Source organism: Solanum verrucosum, unplaced genomic scaffold (genome assembly GCF_900185275.1).
Source record: "Solanum verrucosum unplaced genomic scaffold, falcon-dt-bn FXZP01000042.1, whole genome shotgun sequence".
Taxonomy (NCBI): domain Eukaryota; kingdom Viridiplantae; phylum Streptophyta; class Magnoliopsida; order Solanales; family Solanaceae; genus Solanum; species Solanum verrucosum.
The window spans coordinates 20,405-32,150 of record NW_026020230.1 but is presented as its reverse complement, the minus strand read 5'-3'; the positions used below and the strand labels follow the sequence as shown (position 1 = coordinate 32,150).

The window sequence follows — 11,746 nt, the reverse complement described above, 5'->3', positions numbered from 1 at the left end:
CTATAATGATCTTCCTCCACAATTGAAGCGGTGTTTTGCTTTTTGTGCAATATATCCGAAAGATTATCTATTTTGCAAAGAACAAGTTGTTCACCTGTGGATTGCTAATGGTCTTGTACAGAAGTTGCATTCAGCTAACCAATACTTTCTCGAGTTGAGATCGAGATCGTTGTTTGAAAAGGTCCGAGAGTCTTCTGAATGGAATCCGGGGGAATTCTTAATGCATGACCTTATCAATGATTTGGCCCAAATTGCATCTTCAAATCTTTGTATTAGGTTGGAAGAGAACCAAGGATCTCATATATTGGAACAAAGTCGGCACATGTCCTACTCAATGGGCCTAGGTGACTTTGAAAAGTTGAAACCCTTGTACAATTTGGAGCAGCTGAGGACATTGCTTCCCATCAATATCCAGCGGTGTCCATGCTATCTTAGCAAGAGGGTGCTGCATGACATATTTCCAAGACTAACATCCCTAAGGGCACTATCACTGTCTCATTATCAGAATAGGGAGTTGCCAAATGACTTGTTTATCAAGTTAAAGCACCTAAGGTTTTTGGACCTCTCTAGGACATTGATAAAAAAGTTGCCAGATTCAATTTGTCTGCTGCACAACTTAGAGACACTTCTCTTGTCACATTGTAGACATCTTACGGAGCTACCTCTGCATATGGAAAAATTGATCAACTTGCGTCACCTTGACATTAGCGAAGCTTATTTGATGACATCCCTACATCTAAGCAAGTTGAAAAATCTCCCTCTGCTAGTGGGAGCCAAGTTTCTTCTAGGTGGTCACGGTGGTTCAAGAATCAAAGATTTGGGGGAACTACATAACTTGTATGGATCTCTATCAATTCTAGGGTTGCAACATGTGGTAGATAGAAGGGAATCTCTGAAGGCAAACATGAGGGAAAAGAAACATGTTGAAAGGTTATCTTTGGTGTGGAGTGGAAGTAATGCTGACAATTCACAAACTGAAAGAGAGATACTTGATAAGCTACAACCAAATACAAACATAAAAGAAGTCCAAATCATCGGATATAGAGGGACAAAATTTCCAAATTGGCTAGGTGATCATTCATTTCATAAGCTAACAAAAGTGTATCTTATCAGCGGCAAAGACTGTGATTCCTTGCCAGCACTAGGACAGCTTCCTTGTTTAAAATTCCTTACCATTAGAGGGATGGATCAAATAACAGAGGTGACTGAAGAGTTCTATGGTAGTTCGTCCTTCACAAAGCCATTTAACTCTCTTGAGAAGCTTGTATTTGCAGAGATGCCGGAGTGGAAGCAGTGGGATGTACTGGGGAAGGGAGAGTTCCCTGTACTTGAGGAACTTTCGATTGATCGTTGCCCAAAGTTGATTGGGAAGTTGCCTGAAAATCTTTCTTCTCTGAGAAGATTGAGGATATCAAAATGCCCTGAACTCAGTTTGGAGACACCTATCCAACTTTCAAATTTAAAAGAGTTTGAAGTTGCTTATGCTCCTAAGGTTGGAGTTCTTTTTGCGAATGCTCAACTGTTTACATCTCAACTTGAAGGAATGAAACAGATTGTTAAATTAGAAATTCGTGATTGTAAGTCTCTTACCTCCTTACCAATTAGTATTCTGCCGAGTACTTTGAAGAGTATAGAAGTCTCTCGTTGCGGTGAACTGAAATTGGAGGCGTCAATGAATACTATGTTTCTCGAGGAATTGTCTCTACAAAGATGTGTCCCAAGAGCACACAAATTGAGTGCAAGTAGTTGCAACAATCTTACTAGGCTTTTGATTCCTACTGCCACTGAAAGACTCTATATTGATAATTGTGATAATCTTGAAATACTTTCAGTGGCATGTGGGGCTCAGATGACATCATTGCATATTTACAACTGCGAGAAGCTAAAGTCACTGCCAGAGCATATGCAGGAACTCATTCCATCTCTTAAGGGACTGTATCTGGGTAATTGTTCAGAAATAGAGTCCTTCCTGAAGGAGGATTGCCCTTCAATTTACAAGTCCTTGAGATCAGTAATTGCAAGAAACTGGTGAATGGCCGAAAGGAGTGGCATTTACAGAGACTCTCCTGTCTCAGAAATTTAACCATCTACCATGATGGTACCGATCTTTCTGGTGAAAAATGGGAGTTGCCTTGCTCTATTCGAATGCTTACTATATCCAATCTGAAAACATTAAGCAGCCAACTTCTCAAAAGCCTCACCTCTCTTGAGTACCTATGTGCTAATAGGTTACCTCAAATTCAGTCACTGCTGGAAGAAGGGCTTCCCTCCTCTCTTTCTGAGCTGCTATTAGATGACCTTCATGATCTCCATTCACTACCGACCGAAGGTCTTCAGCGTCTCATGTGTCTTCAACGTATAAACATTGGGTGTTGTCCTAATCTCCAATCTCTTCCCGAATCAGGGATGCCCTCTTCCCTCTCTAAGCTGACCATCCAACAATGCTCTAATCTCCAATCTCTTCCCGAATCGGGGTTGCCCTCTTCTCTCTCTAAGCTGACCATCCAACATTGCTCTAATCTCCAATCTCTTCCCGAATCGGGGTTGCCCTCCTCCCTCTCTGAGCTGAAAATCTACGATTGCCCTAATCTCCAATCTCTTCCCGAATCAGGGATGCCCTCTTCCCTCTCTAAGCTGACCATCCAACAGTGCTCTAATCTCCAATCTCTTCCCGAATCGGGGTTGCCCTCCTCCCTCTCTGAGCTGAAAATCTACGATTGCCCTAATCTCCAATCTCTTCCCGAATCGGGGTTGCCCTCTTCCCTCTTTAATCTGGAAATCTACAATTGCTCTAATCTCCAATCTCTTCCCGAATCGGGGATGCCCCCTTCCATCTCTAATCTAAATATTTCCAAATGCCCATTGCTCAAACCACTCCTAGAATTTAACAAGGGGGAGTACTGGCCAAAAATTGCTCATATTCCCACCATAACTATTGATGGGGAATACCGGTAATGATTAAAAAAAAATGGTGCTCTGACAAATTGTAAGTTAAAATTCTTTATTTTTTCATTTATTTTTCTGTTTACTTCCCTTTTCTTGCTTGTTAATTCTTTTCCTTTGTTAAATCCTTGAGCAGCACAAAGCGTCTATTGCCACTGTGAAGCTGAGGAATTATCTTTGGATCGGGATGAATTTAATTTTAGATGACAGCAAAAAAGGTGATATAACGAAAGCTGGTATATGTAGGAGTTGAAATTATTTGCTTCGGAAAGTTGATAGCTCAATGTAATATAATGAACTAGTAATCTTTTACCAGGAACATATATATCAGTCGGTTGTTTAATGTCTTTGTAAACTCAATTCAATAGCAATTCATGTATTCTTGTTATAGCTGAGGCTGACACAAGTTCTGTGTATTGTACAGTTCAACCTTGATTAACAGTCAATTGCTCTACCAAGTTCACCGGCTTAAAAATGTTCACTTGAAATGGACTACATCCAGGTTTTCTTCTAACTTTATCAAAGAACGTATTGCTTCTTTTTCCCGTGGGTTGAGGAAGGAGGAGATGATGTTTAGACTTTAGAGTAATGCACATGTTCAACTCTTGATTTTTGATATTTCTACGGAGAGAGTTCAAATGCACACGAGACAGAAAGTTTGTCTCCCCATAACTTAACATCTAAAAGCCTAAGTACACTCTTAACTTTATTATCTGATCTCAACTTAGCCATCTTTTTTCTTTCTTTTGTCAGTTGTGCCGAAATTCTCTACTAAATAGACAAATATCAGCTCAACTGTGATCTGTCCGCATAGTGTAGGTGAAGAAAGGTACTTTATCTTTTCTCTCGAATTTCACTTTTCTTTCATCAGTCTGAGAAGGAAATATTGAGCAAGGAGTTTTTCGCGTATGGTTTTATACTGCTCCAGTTCCATCTACAAAAGCAAGTGAGTGATCTCGAAGCACAATTGGCAAAGGCACAAACTGAGATTGTCAACATGCAATGCCAACAAGCTCATCTCTTGGAACTAATTTGCATGGAAATGGGCCAATCTCCACAAGCAATATCACCACCACAACAATCTTTGGACAATTTCACTCATAATATCCCTATGAGCTTCTTAGATGATGATAACTCTGGATCAGTGTGGGAGGCCCTATGGACATGACGATTAAAGATCAAAACTCAAAATGCTCTCGGTGAAAGGAAACTGAATTGTAATATAAATTGAGCCAAATCTTCAAAGATTTGTGTTAATGTTTATTCAGGTACTTTTTTTCGTAATTTGATTCTGATAAGAGCACATGAAACTGATGGGTCATATGATCCGACCATGTTATATATATAATGCTAATTTATGAGGAAAAACGGATGGTGATGTTTGAAGATGCATTGAGGTGAATCTTAAGTATCCTATCTTGATTTAGCAAATACTTAACTGATGCCATTGATGTTGACAGTGTATGTTGTTGATTGACATGGTAATATTTGAGGGTTGGTTTCCATTCAGGCAACTCAGCTAATTAGCATATTCCACCAAAAGAGTTTCAGTTGTGGACTGTGTAGTCAGTGAAAAGTCCAATGTTTGTAGGCACAAGACTTGTCAAGTTTGCCATTACTGCTTCTGGTGATGTTTCTTGCTCGAGGTCAACCCCGACATAGCACAAACAGTTCCTTGTCTATTCAATGATTGGTCATCCAATTGTTAATATGTGCTTCACTGGTGATATTAGGAAAATCATTTTATGAGCTAAAACTTCTCTAAAGAGACATGTGTATGTTTAAATAGGTTGTTTGAAGTTAGACCTTAAGCGAGCTCAATTGAAATTTTTATTCATAGCGTAGCTTCCAATTCAACCTTAAATTAGACCTTAAATCACCAGTATGCTGGTATCCCTTTAATTTGGGTCGGGTTACTCATATTCAATGGGTCAAACCTTAATCCGAAGGTAGGAGGTTGTAATGACCCTCTTGGTCATTTCTGTGTCTTGCCTTCTGTGTCTCGTTTAGAGCATTCCTATAGCGACCCCAAGTCATTTATGACTTGCTGGGACTGACAGTTCGGTCACCTGGTTGTTCGTTTGGTCTTGGTGCGAGTTTTTGTGTTTTGGAGCTTATGAACCTTGAACGATCATTTTCGATCAAAAGTTCAAGAAGATGAGATAGGAATCCAATTCTAACGATTCCATCAGCTCCGGAAGGGTCATTTTAGGCTAGTAGCATGGTCGACATGACTCTCGAGGTTTTCAGTGTGAGTCGGTGCGATTAGGCGTTTTAGCCTTTGAAATTTGGCTTAAGTTTGACTTTGGTCAACATTCTGAGTAAATGCGCTCGGATGAGAATTTCGTCAGCGTGGTTAGCTCCAGAATGTCGAGTTTGGTCTAGATTGACCCTTCTTTTGTGTCTGGAGGTTTTCGATATCTTTCCGAGCCCTTTTGTGGGTTTTGACTTAAAATGACTTTTGGAAGTGGGACCCACTTTTTATCAAAATGACCTCTGATGGAAATTTTGACTGCGCCGTTGAGTCTGGAATGTCGAATTTGGTATGGTTGCATATCTGATTTGCGTGCACGGGGTTCCGAACGAGTTCGGAGCACCCCGTCGGAGTTTTAAGTTTTGGAATTATTGCAGATTTTCTGCAATAAATGCAAAAAAACAGCAACACATTTCCCAAACTCCAAACCCTCATAACTCTCTCATCTCTCAACCGATTTGGGAGATTCAAAAGGCAAAGTTGTGAGATTTTTCGAGGACAACGTGTTGGTGAGCTCGGATAGTGATTTGGAGTCCCCGTTTGAGGTAATTTTCGAAAAATACCTGCTACCGCACCCTTTTGTGAGCTTGATTTTGGAAGATTTTTTAGACTTGTTTTCTCAGCCATTTTAGGTTCGATTTCAGTGATTTTTGAGGCTATCTTGAGTGATTTTTCGAGGAGAACGTCGTGGTGTTGTCGCATTTACTGTAGACCTCCAATTTCTGGTAAATACACTGATTCAACTGCTGTCCATTTCTAATTTTTGAGAAAATTTGGGTTTTGGTTGTATGTTGATATTGTGTTGTTCTCGAGCCCCAAATTGTGTCCCATTTTGGGACATGAGCTGGGGGAACTGGTTAGGACCCACTTTTGGGGTTAATTCCGGAATTTCCTGCGCGGGTCCCACTTTTCCCGTTTTGACCCCGAAATTGACCCGTCTCCGTTTGTTGTGATTTTGGTGTCTAAATGACTGTGATAACGTTGTGATTCAATTTTTGATAGCGGGGCAGCGTTTCGAGGACATTCGGAAAGGGAAAGCTCCGGAGAAGTGATTTTGGAGCGTGTGTGATTGGCCTACAGGTAGGCTACGGTTTCCCTCTCTTATATTGAGCTCGAGAATGTGAATGCATATTGATTAGTTGGGATTTGGGTTGGGTAGTTATTGAATCCTGCATAGGTGTTAAAAAATCATGTTTTCGGCCTATTTCGGGAATTATCGAGTAACTGTGAGCATGTTTTGTGTTATTAATGGACCCTCCTCGCTATGTGGGGTGCTTGCATGCTTAATTCTTGTCTATTTGAAGCATTTGGGCCTTAGTTTAGGTTTGACTAGGGCTTGCCTTAGAAATACATGATTCGGATCCGATAGGCCTTAGTTTTGCCACGACGTCGCTCGGCCGACTTAGATCCCTGTAGACTGGTGTAGCAGACTTGAGTCTGATAGTTTGGGCCTTAGTTAGGCGATACTCTTTCTCCGACTATAGTTATCCTTATTTTCCCCGATGTTACGGCTTCACGAGTTACATCGGCGTCACTAGTTCTACTTCGCGATTTGAATTTGATTTTCGATTTGGTTCCAAGGACTTACATTGATTGGCTAAGTATGGACGGCGTTCCACGGACATTTATGAGTGTGGATCGATTAGGACTCTTTCAGCAGCTACATTGACACCTTTATAGAGCATCCGGTTTAAGGTCCGGCCTCTATTGCCCAGATACTTATATAGAGCATCCGGTTTAAGGTCCGGCCTCTATTGCTCAGATACCTATATAGAGCATCCGGTTAGAGTTCTGGCCTCTTATACTTGTTACTTGTGATTGGTTACTTGGGTACTTCTGGTGAGCATCCGGTTCGAGGTCCGGCCTCCGTACTGTCAGATTCTACTAATTAGGGTTGAGGTTCTGGTTCGATGTTCTTTGTTCTTGGGTTCTTTTATGCAATTCTCTTTAGTTATAGTTATTCTGTGTACTTGTCGGGCTTATAGGGGTCCGTTCGGGTTTTTATTTAACTTGTGCACGAGTGTACCTTCTGGGCTTATGGGGGTCCAGTTAGGTGTAGTTAGCTTATAGATTACTTTAGTTAGTTCTTTCTACACTCGTGTGCATTCCATTGCTACTTAGATTTCCGCTCTTGACCCTCGGTTTGTATTATTCCTACTTTTCATATTGCCTTTACTTTTCAAGTTCAGTCGGCCTATGATGCCTACTGGGTACCTGTTGTTTTGGTACTCATGCTACGCTCTGCATCTATTTCGTGATGCAGGTCCGGGCACTAGTAGCCAACGTTGATCGAGCTTGGAGAAGACTGATCCGGAGACGGGAGTGAGCACACGACGTTTTGTACTATTTCAGTCTCCATCTGTATATATAGACTTGTCTTTTTCCTTTCGAGACAGTCCAGTCTCTGTTGTCCACTTTTGGGACTTGTACTCATTTTGTTAGTAGCTCTGTACTAGTGACTTCCAGGTTCTGGGAGGGATCTTTATTTGTGTATATGTTTTTGGTTTGCTTCCGCCTGTTTATATTGTTATTTGCCTACTCTTGTTTAGTTTCTACCCTCAGACCCATTACTTGTTGTTCCGAGTTACGGGTTGGCTTACCTGCTGGTGGGTTATAGTAGGTGCCATCATGACTTGAGAAATTGGGTTGTGACATAGGTGTTGCAATGAGCAACCATTAGACTGCTCTCATTAAAAGGGTAAATCTTTTCAAGGCTATATTTATACAACTTTTGAAAATATTGATAAAATTTAAATGGTTAGTTAAAAAAGAGACATTTGCATAAATCAACCTTGAAGATTGATACTAATAGCTATTGAGAGACCACCAAAGTTGTGGTGATAGGATTTCACAAAAGAGTAGTAATTTCTCAATATTTGAAATATGCAAAGTCAATAGAGGAATTGGAATTAAATTTGAGCAGCGCAAAGCGTCTATTGCCACTGTGAAGCCAAGGAATCATCTTCAGATCGGGACGAATTTAATTTTAAGATGAAAAAAAAGAAGGTAACAAGAACACTATAGACAAAATCAGGTAAAGGCAGGAATTGGAATATACATTTTGCAGTTGTTTAATCAATAGAAGCGGTCTATTACTTGTTAAGTTTTTCTACAATTCTCTTGTGAGTTCTAATATATTGAAATGTTGTAACTGATACCGTAAAACCAAACAATAAAAAGGTTATACAATTACATACAATCTATTCAAAGTAATGCTGATGAATCTTGTCACTTTTCGAATCTCTAGAGTAGTTGGGTAATAAAATTGTCATCTTCTATCTGTATTTGTGCCTTTTTTTTGGTATGACAACTTAAAGCTCAAAAATCAGCACTGAATTGCATCAAAGATGTCGTTAAAACTATGCTAGATTGTAATTCAGCATCAGCCTCTGAGATTGTATCAGGATTCATTCATCATTAAGAAATGCTTATGAACTATGACATAGTCAAACTTTTTCACTCGACAGTCACGGAATCACTTTTGTAGTGAAATAATATGTCAATTGGGGAAGAGTTGTTACACTTCTTTTACATTTATTTTCAGATTGGTCTATTTGAGTATGAATTTTCTTGGTAAGTGCAGATCATAATCATCTTGAGCATGACCCACCCAATAATTCAAATCCTACTTTCTTAGAATTATTATATTACTCATTTCCTTTATATAATTGTGGTGTTCACCAATAATAAATTATTTTGGAGACACCTATCCAACTTTCAAGTCTAAAATGGTTTGAAGTTGCTGGTTCTTTAAAGGTTGGAGTTCTTTTTGATCATGCTGATCTATTTGCATCCCAACTTCAAGGAATGATGCAGCTAGAGTCATTAATTATCATAAGTTGTCACTCTCTTACCTCCTTGCATATTAGCAGTCTGCCAAAAACCTTGAAGAAAATAGAGATATCTGATTGTGATCAATTGAAATTGGAGCCGTCAGCTAGTGAGATGTTTCTCGAGAGACTGGAACTAAGTGGATGTAATTCTATAAATGAGATATCACCTGGGCTGGTCCCAAGAGCACACTTTTTGAGTGTCCATAGGTGCCACAGCCTTACTAGGCATTTGATTCCTACTGGGACTGAAGTTCTCTATATTTTTGGATGTGAAAATCTTGAAATACTTTTGGTGGCATCCAGGACTCCAACGTTGTTGCGAAAGTTGTATATCCATGACTGCAAGAAGCTGAAGTTGCTGCCAGAACATATGCAGGAACTTCTTCCATCTCTTAATGATCTCTCCCTGAATTTTTGTCCAGAAATAAAGTCCTTCCCTGATGGAGGGTTGCCCTTCAGTCTAGAAGTCCTTCAGATCCAGCATTGCAAAAAACTGGAGAATGATCGAAAGGAATGGCATTTACAGAGACTCCCTTGCCTCAGAGAACTTAAAATCGTCCATGGTTCTACTGACGAAGAGATTCATTGGGAGTTGCCTTGCTCAATTCAAAGACTTGAGGTATCTAATATGAAAACATTAAGCAGCCAACTTCTCAAAAGCCTCACCTCTCTTGAATCTCTATACACTGCTAATTTACCTCAAATTCAGTCACTGATTGAAGAAGGGCTTCCCTCGTCTCTTTCTTCACTAACATTAGGCGACCATCATGAGCTCCATTCACTGTCAACTGAAGGTCTTCGGGGCCTCACTTCTCTTAGGAATCTATATATTAGATCCTGCAGTCAACTCCAATCTCTTCCGGAATCAGAGCTTCCCTCCTCCCTCTCTGAGCTGACCATCCGTTTTTGTCCTAAACTTCAACATCTTCCAGTAAAAGGGATGCCCTCTGCCCTCTCTGAACTATCTATTTCATACTGCCCATTGCTCAATCCACGTCTAGAATTTATGAAGGGGGAATACTGGCCAAATATTGCTCATATTTCCACTATACAGATCAATGAGGAATGGCTGTGATGATCAAAACAAATGGTACTCTGACAGATGTAAGAACTCTTTTTTATCTCAGTAGCTCTTTATTTTTCGTTACTTCTCTTTGCTTGTTTGTTGATTCTTTTCCTTTGTTATATTGTTTTGTGCAGTGTGTAGCGTCTGTTGCACTGTGAAGCTGAGGAATCATCTTCAGATCAGGATGAATTTAATGTTTGATTACAAAAAAGAAGGTGAAAAAATATTTATATTCGGGTGGGGACACTGTAATCATCATATTATATTAAAAGTGGTGCAAATATTCTTAAAGGTCAATTGTAACATCAATCTCAATTTATGGATTGGGGCATTTTTTTTCTTATTAATCTGTTTTGTGGTTATCATTGAATTGGTTATATAAATGTCTTTTGATGGACCCTTTCCCGCAAACAATTATATACATAATATTAATATTTAATTATAATTTGATTTTTTTCTATGGTCACACTTAAATATCAATTGCACTATTCTTTTTCCTCCTTCATTTATTTATTTTTCTCCTTTTTTTGCTTTATATATTCTCCTTCATGACTCCTATCTAATTACCTATTCAATTGTTACTCTTAATTTTCATAACTCTCATGTTCTTTTATATTCATAACCTCCACATATTAAATTTAGAACTTTAAGATATCGGTTGGTATTCCTCCATAAATATCTATATAAATTCATCTTTTTTGTTTCATGGAATCTCTACCCAATGTTATCCTTTTCATTCTATAGTTGTGCTTTCAACTACCAGAACTGATATTTAAAAGGTCTATTTTTAATATAGCCGAGAGTGATGCTCAAATTGCATATTGATGGAGGAGTGGCCAGAGATTGCTCAAACACAATGTATGATTCGATAGTGAACTTATATATAGCGAGCAAGATCATTGGTAAGTGATTCTCCAAATAATTTTCAAGACTTCTCTTTGTTTGTTTATCAATTAATTTTCTATGCTAATCTTCTCGACTGCTTTGCATAATTTTTTTCTATCACAAAAGTTATTAGTCTCTTTATTCCCCTGTTTCTAGTCACTTCCCGTACAACATGAATGGTACATGAATTATCTATTAATGATACTCTTAACAAGGTGTGAGATAGCACGATTTTCCCCAAAAGACCTCGCACCATTAAGAAATCCGACACCTTATATGTAGCTTCCCAATTATTGATAGGGATACCAGTAATGATTAAGAGAAATGATGCTCTGATATATGTAATTTTAATTCTTTCTTTTTTCATTATTTGTTTATTTTTATTAACTTCTCCTTGCTTGTTAGTTAATTCTTTCCCTTTGCTAAATTATTAAGCAGCGCAAAGCGTCTATTGCCACTGTGAAGCCGAGGAATATTCTTGGATCGGGATGAGTTTAATTTTAGATGACAACAAATAGGTGAGAAAAAGAAAGCTGGTATGAAATTGAAATAATCCGCTTTGGAAAGTTGATAGCTCAATGTGATATTAATGAACTAGTAATCTTTTACCGAGCACACATATGTCAGCAGGATGTTTATTGTCTTGGATCTTCATCTCAATTCCAATTCATGAATTCTTGTTATATATATATCACTCTTCATCTTACTTAGAATATTAACACTATTTCACCGTTTCTCTTTTCTTAATGTAATATTAATGAGCTA

General features: G+C 38.8%; 1 pseudogene; it reads left to right on the top strand.

The window, feature by feature from the left end:
- Positions 1 to 1,183: 1,183 nt before the first annotated feature.
- On the top strand, positions 1,184 to 10,105 carry LOC125831983 (putative disease resistance protein At3g14460; annotated as a pseudogene).
- Positions 10,106 to 11,746: the final 1,641 nt, after the last annotated feature.